Genomic DNA, 20,048 nt, shown 5'->3' with positions numbered 1-20,048 from the left:
GTTCTAATACACCCAAAAATAAGGAAAGAAAGCGAAAGTCGAAAAAAAATAAAATACATATGTTATTATGACTATAAAAACCTGAGAACATAAATATTATATAAGATAAACAACAAGAGAAAATATAATGAAAAATACAAGATATATATTACACATTGTATATTTCATTTTAAAATTTATTTTAAAGTTATATTGCATATACCTCATTTCTATATATATTATATGAATATGTCGGTAACAAACATATAGTTTTTTTATTCTGAGATTATCATCTAACAATTTCTTTGTACGAGTAATCACTAGGCTCTTTTCAGGCTTTTCAGCAGATGTACCTCTATAATATACAAGTCTGTTAGATTCATAAAAAAGGATTTTTAAATATATGATATACAAAATTATATAATTATAAGTTAGCTGACACAAAATAAACAATAAAATAATGTGAAATAAAATAAAATACAATACAGTAAAAGTATAAACTTACGGTTTCATTATTTCTATCTCAACATTACTGGCAGTAGAATGGCAAGTTGGTAGAATTATTTCAGAGGTTTCTTCATTGCTGAAAACAGTTTAGGTGTAATTTATAAATTTAAAGGTTAAAATTACAAAAATGTATTATTCTATTAATATATATTACCTATTCTCTTCTTCAATTTTTACAGCCTTTGCTGCACGTATATTACTACAACAACGAAAATATGTATTATAGAACTACAAAACTATGTATAAAATAATAACAAAAAAATACAAAATATAATTTCACACACCTATGTAGTTCTTCTTTTTCTGTAGATACATTTGATTCTGTAGTTAGTTGTATTACCTCTGAAAAAATGTATTTGTTTTCCATTTTTATATATTATTTACATATACATATATTACATATTACAGACTTACATATATTTAATAATAAGTAACATTAATATTACTAATTTTGTCAAATTGTACTAATAATTTTAATAATTATAATCTAACACTACCGAGAGTGTCGCGAACTCCCTCCGTGCGCGGGTGGAGATCGTCGAACCGAAGTGGTAAGAGCGGTATGACGCCACCACGTCACATTACCCAGACAACACGCGATAAGATGGTGTCGACACCGTGCCGGCACTGTGGCGACACTTCCGAGGGGTGTCAGCAGATCCGTAGCCATCTGCGACTGCATTCGTTAGCTAAAATGCCGGCACGCGGTGCCAGCACGTTCTAATCATTAGCGTAACACGCGTGCGAATGGCATTGCGCCAGCACCAGCGTGACACGCGTGTCATCGTCGTGGATCGAACGACTATAATCGGAAAGCGCGTACGCGATGGGAAGATAAAGCACGTGTTTAGTCTACGAAGCTCCGAAAGGAAGTGGTGTATGCTCGCCGCCACGTGCGCCCGCGGAACGGCTGCTGGAACCTTCCCGAGAGAGCCAGTTGTTTACTATATTTATGAGATAGTACCAGGACGTATTTGTTATACGCAATACGCACTTTTTATTAGCGCGAAGCGGTTCATTCCCGGCTGTTTGATTCGTTCCTTTCGATTGGAAACGTCGAACACACTGGCTCGATGCTATACATATTAATTACGATCGCTATCTCTCGTCTAGTCAACCATACTACTCAGATGTCCGTTCGGAATCCTGCTAATCCTGAGAGCGACTATCGATAACCTGGTTATATTTTGTGTCTCAACTCCAATCTTTCTTCCAGCGGTTATTGCGAAACGATATTTTATAACTAAGAGAGCATTTGTGAAATTAGAATCAAACGAGTGTCGAGAATGCGAATAGATTACATATCCGTCGAGTGTTTCCAAATTTTTTTAAAAATAACGTTGCTCTTTATTTTCGGTATATTTCCTCGTATAAACTTGTATTACACGTTACCATTAGTATAGGAATTTAGATCTCCAACATGTTTATTATCTCATCCTTATCTATTGGCTGTTCATTCATTTAGATTGACAGCAAACTTTATCACGTGAGAATTTGTTATACGAAGCTCGATTTACATACCAAATTAATTTTTTTACATTTGTTCCATTGTGTCTATTTAATGTGTATGTATATATTTATATATAACATCAACAGAAGAAAATATCGATTTCAAAATATTTATAGATTCTCAGCTACGTATATTGCACGTCTAAATGTGTTGATTAAGTAAATGCGATAGTTTTATTGCTAATTTAAGTAATTTTCTTTAGAAACAAAATGAATTGCATTTGACCTTTATATCAACTACCTAACTCGAAACCTGACTAACTTTCTTCCTAGTGCTAATAAATCTCCCGCCCGTATCTTCATCATTATCGGCAAACGTTTAATTTGAATGTTAAGGTCATCACGTTGACAATACTTGGAATACAAAAGACAATAATTGTTTTCGTTTTAACCTTGTACAATTGTAACAAATATCGTAACGACACTTTTACGTAACAGTTATTATTCGCAACTACTACACTTTTACGTAACATTTATTATTCGTTAATTACGTAAACATTTATTATTCGCAACTAATCGACAAAGGATACAATTTGACAGAAACTTATCGTTCAACGCTCTTATATCTTACATGGGATTTCACTGGAACAATATAACGAAGCCTCGGTGCAATATTTTAGTGTATGAACAGTTTGTGTCGTGCGTTCACATATCTAATATAATTATCTATATAAATATGTTCATTGATATGTATTTTAACGACATAAGCAAGATATCGATACGTTTTTTAGTAGAATATAAGATTATAATTGCAGACATCGTTGTGCCAGGCAATTATAGTTAAATAAACACTTCATCGGCCATAATATTTACACATGGTACTGAAGCGACGTTGCTTCGGTTTGCCGTAGAATAGAAGAGGAAAGAAGGAAAGAACGTTTCGTCCTGGGCCTGCTAGCGGACTCATCAGTGCGGCTACCTAGCAGGCCCTGCCTTAGACGCTGGGATATTAGGGACAGGTCAGAACTTCTATATATTGGAAAGGATGGGTCATCGGGTACTTTCAGGAAAGTGTAAACGGTACTGTCCCTCTAGTTGTGAGTGTTGAAAGGCCGTCACAGTACATTTTTTATAGTGTCATGTAAAAATATTCGCAGCGTTTTTTAATTTCTTTTCTAAAATTCTGTCGCTATTCATTCCTCAATTTACTCCGGTATTGCACATACATACAGAGTCGAGTTTACACGGTTGGAATAAATACATAAATAAATAAAGTAGGCTGTTTCTCAGAATCTTATATAAACGAAATCAGACGGCACGTAAAAAGAGCGTAAAAAGCTACTTCAAAACGAGAGAACTCTAACGACACAGAGCATACAGCAATATCTTCTCTAATTTTGAACGTCCGTAAGATGTAAACTTTACGAGAACAAGAGGAAAACGCCGTGACCTAGTATATATAACTTGGGAATTAATGAGCAAGCGAGGCTCCCGAAGATGCAGAGCTTCGAGAAACACTTACCGGCAAAACAGGGAATTAAGTACTTATCTTTACTGCGCGCGGTCGTGCAACCTTCTAAAAGACGCGTATCGTGTCCACGGTTTTAAGTTATTCTCGATGCTTGCCATACTAATGTCATTTGCGATGGAATAAAAATTGTCGCGATCACAAATTCTGACGCAATTCGAGTCACGAGAGCTGAACAATTGAAACGTGGGGTCTTCGAAGACTTCGTTTATTACACGTTTGTGACGAAAAGGCTATTGTTTGAGATTAAGACGTTTTAAATAATTTCCCAAACTTTCGCTGCCTTCGACACAATGGTCTCTACAATATTTAATTTCAACGTCCTCAATAGCCATCGCGTATTGTAAACGAGGTATTTCTTAAGGGTCGGTCCAATATGTGTACGCAGCGGGACATTGAACCGTGCACTGAAATTCCCAAAACGTCACCGAGGGCCTTGCAATGTTCCACGTCCGTGCAGGTATCTTCTCACCCTTTTGAGACGAATGCGCGCCTCGGGCGCACAAGAGGCGCACAAGAGGGTGTGTGATACTCGAAGAGTGGAGGGAGCAGTAGACAAACTCCCAAAAAAACTAGCGAGTCGAACAATCAGTCGGTTATACACGATTATCAAACAATGAACGAACAACCTCTCACAAATACGGTCAAATTTAATTAGAACAAGCTGTCTAATATTAAGTTAGCGGACAGCGTCGCGAGCAACCGCGTTCGATCTGAGCCTTACAACCTCGGAGAGGAATCAACGACGGGAGAATTTCGCGTGGTAGCAGCGATAAGAGCATACATTTGCCACACCGTTAGCCACGATTTTCTAATAACGCACTTTTTACGAACTATTATGTACGTAACCGTGATACACGGATCATGATATAATACTGAGATCTTATAATAAAATATATTTTTATATTCAAAATTAAGCTCCACTCTAAGATATTATACATATAACAGTTTACAATTTCTATAAAATAACATAAACTGATAAGGAATCCTATTGACGGACAAATACTGTGTTTCTGTTATATCAATTGAAGATAACGAAATATAGTATAAACAACACAAACTAAGTTTAGAGATACTTTGTAGAATTCGAAATAATTTGTAAAATATTTTACAAATTATGTTTATACGGTAATTAGGCATTTTCGCTTCTCAAAATATTTTTAAAACGATAGTCTGAAATGACAAAAAGAAAAATACGTTGTTGCAATGTGTCAGACATTCTTTATTACAACTTCTAGTCATTGTCCTGTGACACAGGCAAGGCTGCTTAAGGGGGAAAACCGAAAATAAGCAAATAAAATTGAATTACCCAGAGACCAAAACTAGCAAAATAAGAATGTCTCGTACGCGGAGAAAGTTGAAGACAATACTTTGCATTTATTATTTCTGATACGACGTAATGAGAAAAAAAAGAGAAGGAAAGGGAAACCATCGCAGCAAAGTAAATAAAATTATGGATAGTATAATATTAATTATATGTATCGTTAAGACCCATTAAATTTTATTTTTTGAAACATAGCCTAAAGCAAAGGGAGGTTCGGCCAGGTCCGCTAATTCATAAAACGGTAACTGTCGATCGGACCTTTGGAGATTGTCGAATATAGCCATATTTGACAACAAGCAGCTGTCCGGAGCGATTGATCAAGTCGAGGCGCTTTTGGGGTTTATTGCTTGCTACGATCAAGTTTAGGACACGCGGAATCCATGGGTGCGTCACCCGAGGGTAAGTCTCGGTATCTGTGAGTGACCGACAGCCGCTTCCGTCACCAAATTTCGTAGAATGTTCAATGACGAATCCGTATGTCCTAGCTAAGGAACACATCCAAGGACGAACCTTTATAAGATCTCATCCATAGCAAAGACAGTTAAACATACGAAACATCATAGGACACACGTGCCAAACTGCTTGTCGAACGTTTCATTAATTACTGCACTCTCCAACAATTACCGAAATATAACTTACAAGAAATACAAGTCGTTGATATCAATTGTGTGTCGTTGTGCATCAATGAAATTTCTCTTAACTTAATAAATAATAAACTTAATAAATTGAATATACTCTTGCAAATATAAATGTACCGTCATCGGTGGAGCCGTAGAACAATTGGCTGAATGACACGCGGATAGAATAAGCTCGCTGAAAAGTATATAATAGAAAGTTTAGAGAATAAATACTCTTATTTCCAATAATTACCTTAAGGAGCCAGTATTCTGGAACAAGGTATAAAATATAATCGGATATAAATCCAAGCAGGGTGGACAGCGTAAAAATTAGCCAATACATAAGCCAGATTTTTAACTTGTTTGCAATATACTTAGAAAACTATACTCAGAAAAATGGCAAATCTTACTTACATATTATCAATAAAATTGATTCGAAAGAATGAAGTAAAACACATTTAATGGTAAAATCGAATAAATTAATAATACGAGCACGACAAAAACTATTTGAAAAAAGGAACACACATAGTAATTACAAGTGTAGTCGATTTACCTCTGTTACGCGCTGAACGATGACAATGGAGTCGATCGACAGTTGAAACATTTTGTACGTTTGCATTTCTACTCAGGAAAGGACGTGAAGTCAACTTTTCATTGGCCAATAAGGCGTAACTTTGACGCATAAAAGAGGGAAAGCCGATCAATGAAAAGTACATGCTACCGTGTAACGGTAAGAGTTTATTCGAATTAAATGAATGAAATAAAAAAAGAAAACACGATCAGAAAGTAGTTAAATTCGCGCCAACCTTGACGTCAACAAATATACCGTGTACGTGATAAGTAGGATTGTATTAAAAAAACCAAAGTAATCTATCGGGTGCGGTAACAATCGCAACATGCAACGAACAAAAATTTTACATGCAACAAAAACAAATTGCATAACATGCATTAAAGCAAATAAAGCAAATTAAATCAAATTGGGTCTGTGCGTTATAGTGTTAAGGGAAAAATCTGATAATTTTGACCGATTTTCTAAGATCGTAATACCTTTCGCCTTTAAACCGTTTCATTAATATGCGAACGGTCATGCTCGTAGATTTTCCAATATCCCAGATTATCCCGAATTTTGTGTATTAGATTTCCTTCTTCTTTTCATTAATGCTTTATTTTAATAATATACCCTAGTTCTAGTCACTCAGAAGGAAAACTGACTGATCTAAATGATCATTTTTGAATATGTTGTGAAAAATTAACGTTTTTCTATACACACGTAATTGCTGGTTTCTTTTAGATCGTGAGGTATTCTCGGAAAAAAAGATCGGCCTCACCGCAGTGAATGAAAATCCTATGGACACCGCAGCTGCCAACGCGAATACAATTAATTAGAATTAGATTTTAGAACCTAAATTTCGGCTGTTATTCCAACTTTAACGGCTGATGAGTTCTAAACAATTATCCGAGTTTCTTTTCTTTTTAATAACACGAGTGTATTTTTCGAAAAAGTAAAGTATTTGGTATTGTAGTATAGAATACAAAATATAACTATGTTCTACTTGGCAAAGAGCCACCTTCCTGACAGAGAAAGGAACAAATTAGGATTCCGATTTCGTAATACAATTTATTTCGCACGTGTCGAGCGCTGGAGCGCTACGTCAGTTGTAAAGTATCCGAGCGAAGATCCGGAAAAATTATAATTCTTAGCTATGTAGTTATGGGGGTTCAGAGACATGGATAGGTCCAAAATCAAACTATACAGAGTGGTGAGAGAAACGGCAAAATTACGCTATTGGATAAGAATCTGAACCAAGTGGCCGCCCCCAAACCGAGCTCGCTCTCAGGCGCCGAGTTGCCCTTAAGTGATGCAATGACCGGAGTCAGCGATAACCTTAAGGAACACTTCAGCTGTGAAATACATGAGACAACGAAAGTATAAACCAACTGAAAAAAAAGCTTCAAATACCATGGTCTCAAAATAATTATCGCCGCTCCGAACTGAACTAAGACTAATGGAATATTTACAAATGGCAAGAGCCCCTAATAAATAACGCCAAGATGGGTTCTCCAATATTCTCTGTTCTCGAATAGTTTGCATCGAAATATATTAATTGAACCATTCCAACCAGAAATTCAAAATTGACAGTTTTTCTCACGCACGTATTACTAATTAATTCGATGCTCTTCGATATGTTATTTACTTCATTCTTTCGAATCAAAAATTTTATTGATAATACGTAAGTAAGATTTGTCAGTTTTTTAGGTATAGTCAAATTTTTTGCAAACAAGTTAAAAATCTGGCTTATGTATTGGCTAATTTTTACGCTGTCCACCCTGCTTGGATTTATATCCGATTACATTTTATACCTTGTTCCAGAATACTGGCTCCCTAAGGTAATTATTGGAAATAAAAGTATTTATTTTCTAAACTTTCTATTGTATACTTTGCAGAAAGCTCATTCTATCCGCGTGTCATTCAGCCAATTGTTCCACAGCTCCACCGATGACGGTACATTTATATTTGCAAGAGTATATTTAAGTATATTCAATTTATTTAGTTTATTATTCATTAAGTTAAGAGAAATTTCATTGATGCACAGTTTGAAACGGGTACGATTTTGAAACTTTGAGATACAAACCTGTATGATTATATTTCTTTAATCATATTTATTTCAGCAGCTGAAACTGCAGCGGACGTTTCACCAGAACAATGTTCAGATTGGTTATTATTACTGTATCTTCATAGTTAACGGAAATAAGACGTTATCGAAAAGTAATTCGTTGTTTTATTTCCTTTCAAACAGTCGTTCTACACAAACTTTTATACATTCTCCTTTATACACAGTTTTAGTACAATTAAAAGCGTAAATATCAGCACGTTTATTGTATCACAACTCATTAAATAATCGTTATAAATTATCCTTACTGGTTCACGTACGTGTAAGCTAATACTTATTAGGTCCATTTTATAAACTATGTCTATTTTACAAATATAATACATGCATCGTATTGGTTGCTCGGATATTTATACTTGTGAACATTGCGCGAAATATTATCGTAGATGACGAAATGTAGCGTTATAACAGACCGTGCGTTCGTCTGTTCGAAGCTAATAAGCTATCTACCTAACTTATCTGTAGCTTCCTACTATATATATGTATGAAAAAATTCTTGTTTTTACGACCAAACAATTTCAAAAAAAGTAGAAAAAAGGACGTGTTGTGGCGTTGAATACCTATCCGGTACAAGAGCTATTCTTTTTCCAGGCAATTTAACCCTCTTTACGAATTAAACGGAGATAATTTATATATTTAATACAAGTTACGCGTATAAATGTCTGCTGGGGGATACAAAACTAACCAACGCAAACTAATATTATTAAAGTAAATATAAATATATTTATAAATAGATTTACGAGTTACTATTTCAATGATAAAGTTATTTTCATTACTTTTTAAATTCTAAATTTAATGCACTTAATTTAAATTAATTTCTCATGTAAGAGTCCTTCGTACAATTGATCGATCAGTTTGTTATCGATAGAAACCGATCTGATCTCGAATCATATAAGAGTTGTTTAATTAGACAGTTACATCCGACTAAACAACAGATCCAAGGTCGCGCAATCATCTTTATCACTACGATCTATCGATTCACATATTGCTTCTAACGTCCATAAATGTGTGTAATGGGAAAAAAGAAAGGAAAAAAATATACTTTATTTATAGCGTAGCTATATGTAGGAATCACTGCAACCAAGAGACTGACAACCTTTTTTACAAAAAGAATAAAAAGAAAAAAAATGCATCATTCTTAAAAAATATTGCTTCCCCTTCGTTTTAATAACGTGAAGGAATGAAACTAATACAACACTAAAACAAAATTTTCTATTGGAGATACGCATATTGTAATAACCGAGCTCTGAGATTACGGTAGACGTATCAACCTGTAGTAAAAACAGTCCGCGAGAGGAGGCTAGGTTCGATTTTCCCAACTAAAGACCTACAGTTCAGCGTTTCGTTTGTTATTTCGAAAGCTGGTTTGTCTCGAATAATCTTCGTTCACCAAGCTTCTCCAATCTATCTGACGTCAGAATAAAACGATGGCGGACAATAAATATATACAATACGGACAATAATGAACAAACACTCACGATTTACTCCATTGCGTATAACGATGCCGATATAGGCTGGCCTGTATGAATTTCGGAGGTTTCTCACCAAATGGATTTTTCGCTTCATTTATTGTAGTAAGCCACTTTAAACTAGCACTACCAGTTAACCATTTAAAAGACGATAAGCGAACGACATTAGCCATGAATTTTGTCGATAGTTACCTAACACCGCATATCCTATTTGTCACTCGAATCGCGGTTGATAGACAGCTACTGAGAGTATAATGTCTTGCGACAAACATACGATTCATACTATAATAATTCAACCGTTCCCCTTATTCAAACATTTGTTATGATTCACTCAACGAAACATTTGGCTACCAAATCCCTAATTTCACAAATCCTGCAAAAATCCTAACCGACACGTAACAGCAATAAATTCTCGTAAAACAACAGGATGTCGCCTTATCATAAATCTGAAAATTAAATTTCCGTAGTAACACTTCGAATTGCATGTACCATGTATCTTGTCGTTTTATCGTTTTATTCTCTGCTTCACTCACCAGCCGCCATCGACCCGTACCCCTCCCAATTCCCGAAAAGTCAAATTTACAGATTTTTCATCAATAACGTCTCATATAATTGCCACACCCTTCATTACTTCTCCACACGAATTCATTATAAAACATCCTGACTTCACCGCTCACTGACTTGGAAAAAAATTCAGACACAGACACTTCAAAAAACACGAAAACACTCAATCTTCGCCAATTCACTTTACGTTAAATATAATTGTTATTTGTTAAGAAATAGTATCAACTCCAATTTTACTTACATAATTCCCTATTAGTGTAACACGTATTAGGGTGCACGTTGCAATGGTGACGAAAAGGTTCGTGACGAAGATTTACCGCCCTCCGTTGGCTTGTCAAACCGAAGGCAAGCCTCGACGTAACGCGCGCTCAAACAGCGTTAGTGAATATTCACTGTGTTTATATGCGCGAAGTGACAGGTACGGCGAAAGCGTCGTTTATTCGAGTTAGAATAAAGAGATTATCAAATTTTAATAAACATACCTACAGAATAAAGTTTTCTAAACCGATTAAACTAAGGCTAACAAAATTAGATTAATTTAGATTAAATTTTAGATTAAATTAAAAAAAAAAATTAATTTGATGTTATAGCATCTATATGTATATAAATTACAACCATTTTCGTAATTCCAAGTGAAAACAAGCTGGAGACCACTGATTTAGATTATTATCCATCCTAGATATCTGAAATTTTTATCTTTTCCTTTCGAAATCTTACGAGCCTCGGTAGCATCTTTTTAAACATAAAGAGGGAGTTAAAAGAGAGAGACGAATTTACTAGATTTTTTGGTACTGTTTTGGAATATGAAGCACCTTTGTACTCGACAAAAATTGTTGCTTGAATAAAGAAGTAAAGGAAGGAAGGAAGGAAGGAAGGAAGGAAGGAAGGAAGGAAGGAAGGAAGGAAGGAAGGAAGGAAGGAAGGAAGGTGAAAAGAATTTTTTTATCAAATTCTCTTTTTTTTCTCTTGAATACATCTTTTTTCCGTCGTTCAATTATACGGGTGATAGTGTAATACGTAAATGAGTTCAATACGATGAAATATCAAATATAGACAGTTATATAATAATATCATTTTCATGGAAATCTAGCTGCTATTGAAGAGATGATATTATTATAATAAATAGTAAAGAAGAAATAAATCTTGAGAGTGTGTTTAGGCTCGTTTAAGCGTAGTATCAGTGTTGGAACATTGTTGGAATTCTATTCCTTTTACACAGTAAATCGGATATGTGACGTTTGAAATCTGATAGAACTAACGAAAATTTGAGTTATCGAAAGGAGAGATTCGAGTTTGTATTCGCCATCGAATTGGTAGCATATTCTCCTTAATTGTCTATACGCTTTCGCTTCGAGCTTAAACAAGACGGCTCAAACAAATGTAATGAGCTTATAGACGGCTTAAACAAATGTAAGAAGTATCGGGTAACAGGGTGCACAAGCGGTCGACGAGGGCCGCGTGCATTTCCCTGCGGCATCACCCCTCCCCAGGGTCTTGCCTAAACATTCGAATGGGCCATGACGTTGAGGATGTCCTCGAGGCTAGTACGAATGGCCTAAGAAGGCATTTCTGTACGAACCTTCGAGTGAAACAGTAATAAATACGCCCAACAGACGTTGTGCCATCAAGTTATTACTCCATTTTTCTCAAATTCTTACACAAATGAAATATAAACATGGGACAAGACAGAATCGCGCTCCAGTCTCGTTCAAGCTGTCAGTGGCTAAGATTCAATCGTCTTGAATTAATCCCAGCAAAAGTAGATTTTGAACCGTTAAACCACCGTCACTCCGACGGAGTGCACTTTCGTAGCGAAAGGGTTAATATTATTAAACTGTCGACAGCCGAATTAAACGTATTCCAGCGTTTCGGTGTTTTTGTTTACAATAACCTGTCGATGATCAATTCAAGTTCAAACAAAGTTCCGCGATTGTAATAACGGGTAAGAAATTTTGTTTTGAAAAATTCGAGAAATTAATTTCTATTATGGAGTAGCGTTATGGGAAATTTCTGTGAATTCTGAGCTGAGAAACGAGATCAACCATCGGTGAAATACGCTCTGGCGTCGGTCGGAGGGTTGGATTGTAACGAAAGCGTTTACAATGCAGCGAGAAATAAAAAGACTCGGATATTATGTATCGACTAGAAACGTGTTTCTCTACTGTTTAATAGTAATTTTCTGATATCACCCTGTTTCATACTGTGCTGTCGTTGCTCAACGAAAACGAAATCCATTTTTTCTTTAAATTTTCCAAGAGTTATTTACCGAAATGCATCCACAAAGTTCCACAGTTCCACATATTTAGATCTTGATATTAATAAAATAAAAGCTTCGCATGTTCCAACCACGCGAAAGATATTAATTCATTGTTTCTATGACCGTTAACCGAATCAATAAATTAGGCGACAATGTTCCAAACAATATTTTCCGTATAATTAACGTATTAACCATTCGAAACTAATTTTAAGATCAAAATAATGATTCGTAGAAGAGTGTTCTTCAGTGGAATTTGGCACGCTCGTTAAATATTATACCATATAAATGTATACATATATGTAAGGGTATAACAAGTTACGACGGTTGCATCGCGTTTCATAACTTGCGGTAGGTTTCACCGCGTCACGGTGGACACCCTATTCTGTTTGTAAATTTTCAAAGTTCTAATAGAACTTCCGACCGTACATGCTCCACCGGGGACCTGCATAACTTCGCTCGGTATTTCGGACTCCTTTTCTATGTTCGCACTTCGCCCATTATCTGTTATTTCTCTCGTTATACCGAAAATGCTGAAGTCTTTTCGTTACAAACCGATCCAGTTCTATAATATATTAACACTTTGAGTTCTGTTGTTTTTTGTCACGCAAATTAATATTTCCAACATAAATTTGCAAACTGTGTATCTACTATTTCGTGTTTGAATTTCTCGAAAATGTAATAGCTAACTTTTTTAAGAGAATAACACAGTCATCTTCTAGAGAAATTCTAAAAAATTGAAGACATTAATCGAGAAATAATGTTCAATTTAAAGCGGAAGGGTAGTAAACAAACGTACCGATACGTAAATTTGATACATTCCTGAGTAGGAATTGGGGCTTAGATTTTTATTTCTCGAACGATCTCATAAATTGTCCATACAAAATTCTGTTTGCGTTCGCACATTCTACTTGAGATAGGGTGGGAAAGCTTGAGGGAAAGTCAACGGCGAACAGAGTTTATGCGGTTTACGAATATAACTTTGTAATTCAAAATAATTGATCATATAAGCACACGTTATTTTGCGAATTTTAATGCGATTTAATTGCGATATTAAATTAGAAGAAATAACATTTGCTTTGGCAGATTGCAAATACCAGTTGTAACTCGAAATATTGTATGAATTTTTCATTCTCGAGCAGTTAGATCCCAGCATATATATCTCTCCCTGCGTGTAATTACAGAGAGTTTGTTTAATTTAGTATGTAAATGAGGCCATTAATACTAGTGGTAGCTATAATTATACAAAATTTTATTATATTCTGTTTAAATAAATCTCTTGTTTATTAATTCCATTTATATGGTTATTAACGATTGTTGATGGTTAAGTTGTGTCGATTTTAGGAACCATTTCAGTATAAATTCGATACATATCAATAACTAAATAATTCGCGTACATTCTACAATACAATATACCTTATTATTTTCTATTGTTTTTGCTTGTCGCAATTTCGAACTTCGTAAACATTAATTTCTGCACTATTAATAAATAATGTATGACAGACAATATATGTATGTATAAATCCACATTGGCTACGACAGGTTGAACACCAAAAACAATAATCTGTGAATGTATGGTGTGACATCATAGTCAATAAGTCGTGACCCTATACGACGTTTGTGTATATATACATATATGTATATATATGTGTATATATATATATATATATATGTTGTGACACGGTCTGAATGATATGTTGAGAGAACGCAGAGAGAAACGCTCATCAATTAGACACGAATTTAATTAATTGGTCGTTAATGCCTGATTTTCCTACCAAAATAGAGTCCCAATCGGTCTCTTACTATCGCGGTTTAACGTGGTACGCAAACTACTCAAAAAAAGGACTCGAGATAGGCAACGGGGAACCCAGCGGGAATTTCGCTCTCGAATCAAATCTAGGTGTTGGGCTCCAGCTACAACACGGTGTAGCGCCGGAACAGAATGATAGAGAAAATACTCGAAGCTTCAAAGGGCTGCGTGCTCTCACAGGTGGCTAGATGGCTAAAAAATAACGAAAACGTCACGGCTTCTTGTATTGTTACCTCGACGCGAGGAGAGGAGGCCAGGAGTGCCACGGAATTAACGCAATTTAAATACGACGAGAGAGTTAAGATTCACCGCACATGTTCGGGGCATCGACTGATGGCACTCGGATCTTCTTAATCGTACCCACTCATTCATACTTCCGAAAGGGAGGGGAGATGAGAAAGGGGCACTCTACGGGGTGTTAGCCTAACGCGAGTATCACGAGTCGGAGAGGCGAGGGCTTTTTGACGTCACCACGTCGCAATGTATATCGACGTACCATTTGAGTAACGGACTGTACAGTGTTAGGGTATAAATATTCATTTTAATTTTTCGCAAACAATAATTGCGCGATATTTCATGGGTGTTAAAACAATTCAATTATCTACCGATATTTATTTTATTCTCTTCGAAGTAATCTTCATCGCAAGCAATATACATATTCCAGCGCTTCTTTCAATCTTCAAATTACTTTTCATAGCCCGATTTTGTTGATATATATATAAAGACCCGCTATACCGAGAACGAATTGAGAAACCATTCCGTTCGCAGTTCGTGTCTGAATCAGTTATTGAGGTGTAATCAATTAAAGATCCTAGAAACGTTCGAGTTTAGAGTTTTTTTTTTATATCAGTACGTCTGTAACAAAAAATTGTATCGTTATTAGGCAGTAGCTCTTAAAAGATAAGAATTAACATTTGCTAAGATTCGGTTTTGATAACTGAACGTGCTAATCCTCTTACACGGAAAAAATAGAAGTATAAAATAGACATTTTACCTTTTTCACCAGTTACGCCACCTCGCTGAAACGGGCGATGGAAAAATCCAGATGTACCGCGGCTCCTTTCCCGCGGGTGGTGAGTCCTTGAGTTACTCCGCCGTGAGGGATGAAGTGCACGCTCACTTTGATCCTTTTTGAATTTGTAATGGACCAGCTTCGGAAAATTTATAGATGCACCAAGCTGCCCAGTCCCAGATCTATTCGATAAGACCAGAACCCCGTTAGCCACCGAGCAAGCCTGGCACCCAGGTTCCACCACAAGGAGATGGGAATGGCACTTCCTGGACACCCAGGTTCTGGAACCCCCATTATCCGAGGATGCACTTGGTACCCTCACTAGAGGGTAAATTCGTAATATTGTAATAGACAAATCCGCTCGTCCTAGCAAAGTAAGACAAACTCGGCCGACATTTCGTGTTTGATAGAAAACATACAGATGACCAGAATTCAACAAGTAACACAAGCATATGGTACAGATCCATTGGATTGACACACATTATAACAAGCTTCTAGTAGATACACAATATTCATAAGTTTCGAGTTAGCAACTATATTGGAGAGACGAACAATACGAAAAATACATATATACAGCCAACTTCATTATAAACTATCCTCTTTCTTTATTTATTTAGCGAGAGAAGCAGCGTTCGCGGACATCGCCAATAAGGATCACGATACGTGACGCTACACATCTCACAAAGCAATTTCCGTTTCGTTCTTTCCTTTTATTTCCCTCCTCCTTCTCCTCCTCCTTCTTACATTTACACAGCTCTGCTCGAAATAACGCGTTCCGGTAGTACTAATCATGTTCATATATTTTTTACATGCTCGTACTTATCGTGACTAATTGGTAGCTTTCTCTTCAGATATACTGTACTCGATATCTAACGAGACTAAGAAGTATTATAATTATGACAGAATGATAATTCTAGAATCTAAGCAGCTGCAATACATTTAGTAGAAATATATAAAGAGATTTAATAGATACACGTGAGCTTGATAATATAATAGATTATAGCACTTATGTATAATATTATGACGTCGCATAAGTTCTTCGCAATATCATTTTCATGTTTCCAGGTCCGTTTAATTTATCTCTCTTCTCAGTTAAGCTCTCCTGGGCATTTTATATTTGATTTCAACATCATATTCTATTGTACCTAAACACAATATTTGTATATGTATATGTAATAATTGAATTATCTTAAACGAGAGTACACTATTTCTGCTGGTTTCGTTAATACAAACTATACGTAATTAGAATTGTTATCGTTTCTTCTGGTAATCATCTATCTAGGTAAAATTGGATTCCATTACGGTTTCGCGTTAGGATGCAAGAAATGAAACGAGTCCGGAATAGAAATAGGATATAATTATATGAAAGTTAGTCAAACATGATAATGCGTGCATTACATTTAGTTGCAAGGATTTATTGCATGTTCGTATTATAGAAGCAGAATTGTAAATGAATAATCAAATGGATCAATAATGGCCGTAACGAACATGATGTCACAGTAATCAGAATAGATAATCATCAGAACAAAAAATATTTATTCGCATGGAACGTTATAAGCGATATAAAATAGAAGTTATTTAAAATTGATACGAAACATTATACACAGACAAATATCGAAATGTTTGTGTCTCTCGGTGGTTTCGTTGTTCAATATAATTAAGCTAAAGTTGAAAAGAATGCTTGTAAAGCAGAGTAGTTGCAGACCGGATAGAAAGCATTTTTCCAAACGTGTTAACAATTTGGTAACGCGAAGCGTTAAATACGCTTGGTGGTTGAATTGAACGGGGAATACGACAACAGAGGTTATTTATATAACCTCGCTGGGTGAAAGATACATTACGACTGGAGGGATTGACGAGTAAAGAAATTTCCTGCAAGTGGTGCCTTTGAAAAATTCTGTTTCTAACTTTCCTGTTGCAGGAAGACGAAAGTGTCGGGAAGAGTGGCCAACTGCCGGTATTGAACAAGCTTAAAATTTGTTCTTGAACGGGACGGTGCTTCTGGTTCCTCTGATTGTGGCATGGATTGCGGGAGGAAATGCGTTAATCATCTACTTGTCTACGACGTCGTAAGTCGATCACGTATTCTTGAAATATCAGCGGTGCATCTAGATTGGAAGGTCAAATTTGATACCGTACGAATAGTGCGAAGGGGCAAGGGTTGTTTGTCGATGGTTGCTTTGAAAGAAATATATAATAATATTCTGCTCGTATTGTAGTCGAGAGAACGGAATCCAGTGGGAGGTTGGGAAATTCAATGCACGACAAGGATGATCGAGGGGCTGGTTCCACCGTCGCGCTCAAGTGTTTTCTTCTTCCAGCCTGCACCTCCGGGACTGCCGTCTAGAAATAAGAAAACAACTGAATATCGTGGAGGCGTAAAAGCCGTCACGACCGTCGGTTTTAAGGGCAAAATACGGTCACAATCTACTCGTAATCGTACGAAAATCGACGAGTACTTTTAATATTTCAAACATTTTTATAGCTTCAATTTAGTTTTATAGCTTTTTATTGTTGCATTATAATACATGATGCAGTGTAAACGGAGTGAACGAAGAGTAAATATATGATGGCAGATAAATGAACGTTGAAATTTTCCATAGTATACGCGAATAAAAAATGCACCAGAGAATTGAACAGGCGGCGAGATTCTACAATATATGGGGACGTACGCGCACATAGCTCTCGTGCTTGGACGATTTATGGATATCCTCATCTGTAATCCACGTGTACCAAAAGAACTTTTCCAAGTTACTTTTCCAGGAAGTGAAAACTCGAATGACATTTTCACTTGTAAAATTCTCTCTTATACTTTCGCTTTAACTATTCCATGTATTTTTATTTTTGATCCGTCTGCAATTGATATTCATATATATTATATTTGAATTATACAATGCGGTATGTCATTAATAATGTGCTGCTTTAAAGCGGTTTCATTAATCGGTTAAAAACTTCGCTTCTGTACTTATTTTTTGCTTGTGCACGTAAAATATTCAGTAATTTTGAGAAAAGTTGATAAGTAATTCGAATAACTTTGTACAAAGTAGATAACTTGGCTGTAGTAATCTATATGTATACAGTAATAGATTGATTTAATCAAAAATATGACCTATTTGACTTGTATTGCGTTTTGAAAGAATAGGAATTCAACTACATACTTTATTTAAGAAAAAAATATTTTTTATTCGATTTGATAGAATAGAGAAGTTCAATTCATTTTATGGAAATCGATGATAGGCATACCACGACTCAAATGATGTACAGTCTGATTCATTAAAATTGAACATGGGAAATGTATCTATCATATTTCAGTTATAAAAACCAAATATTTCGTAGGTTACGACACGACGTCAATTATCGCTCATATTGATATATCTGCAATTGTTTACTTTATAAGTAGAGCAGGAATAAATGGTTGCGGTTGGAACGCGGTTGCTCGCGACGCTGTCCGTCAACTTAATATTAGGCAACTTCTTCTATTAAAGGCGCGCGACCGTTTCTCTCACAATTCGACCGTTATTGTGAAAGGTTGTTCGTTCGTTGATCGATGATCGTGTATGACTAACTGACTATTCGACTCGCTAGTTTTCTGGGAGTTCGACCACACCCACTTGTGCGCCAGAGGGGCGCGTTCGTCTCAAGTGAGTGGGAAGATACCTGTACGGACGTGGAACCTTGCAAAGATCAAGATTCAAGGGAAGGTCAAGAAGACAAAGATCAACGTCGTACAATTATATTAGTTATAATATCAGCTGTTGTCGATAATGCTTAAATGGGACATGTAATTCGTCAAAGGATTTCTATCATTAAAAATCTGTTATTTCTGACAGTATCTACTAGATAGCTCAAAGTGTGTATGCATTGTAGAATCTTGCAGTAACACTTTCTCGACTAATTTACGTCCAATATTTAAGTTAATGTTTCAAAATTCTCGCAGATGAATTGATTTTAATAATATTCATAATCAAATAGAACTATGTTAATTAAGAAATTAACTCAAACTATTATGTTATATTTACTATATATTTGGATGTAGTACAATAGCGGTGATAGGAGTACAGTAAAAGGAGATGTCTGTGTGGTCTATAATATTTTACAGGATGTAAAAGGCGTGTTAAAAGGCAGGCAATTTGGGAAATTCGAAGAATGCATATATCACAGTTTGCTTTGGCTCGGCGATGGATATTCCAACATGCTCTAAAAGTATACTATAACGGTGATTGTTGGTGAATTTTTCGAGTTTTTTAAATTATACGAATGTTCATTTGCTATTTTTCGCTACATAACCCTAAAATGAAAAAGCGACGCAATTTGTCGTACCGAAATTTTCCTCGTTTGTATATGGTGTGAAATAGTTTCGTACAATTTACGTTTTTTTTTATGTAATTCTATTAATTTCTTCATCGTACTTTTTTTTATCGAATTTTATCGGGTGATCGGGATGCTGTTCGTAATTGTGCTGGGCGCCGCTGCACGTAATCAATACGTAATCAATAGCTTTTCGAGTCAGAATTGGTTTACTCCGTCGTAGGAAGTACATTTCCAGGTACTGCAACCCCATCCCGTACTGTTGCATGAACTTCAAGCTCCAACCGCGCTAGGAAACAAGTCTATATCGGTTTTCTAAATAAATCAGAATGGTCGCTGAGCGCTTTACTTGATTCCATATTATAATTTAAAATTTAATTATCTTTCACGCTTTGTGAACAGCGAATAGAAAGAGGGCGGGAATTAGTATAATGAACGTGGAGAATACATAACGACGCCTTCGTTGTGAAAATTCCGTGAACTTATACAACTCTTATTCCGTGGGATGAAAAAATTGTCGATTAAAAAGAATTAACACTTTTTCGAGCGCATATCACA

Source organism: Xylocopa sonorina, chromosome 15 (genome assembly GCF_050948175.1).
Source record: "Xylocopa sonorina isolate GNS202 chromosome 15, iyXylSono1_principal, whole genome shotgun sequence".
Classification (NCBI taxonomy): domain Eukaryota; kingdom Metazoa; phylum Arthropoda; class Insecta; order Hymenoptera; family Apidae; genus Xylocopa; species Xylocopa sonorina.
This window is presented reverse-complemented; position numbering follows the sequence as displayed.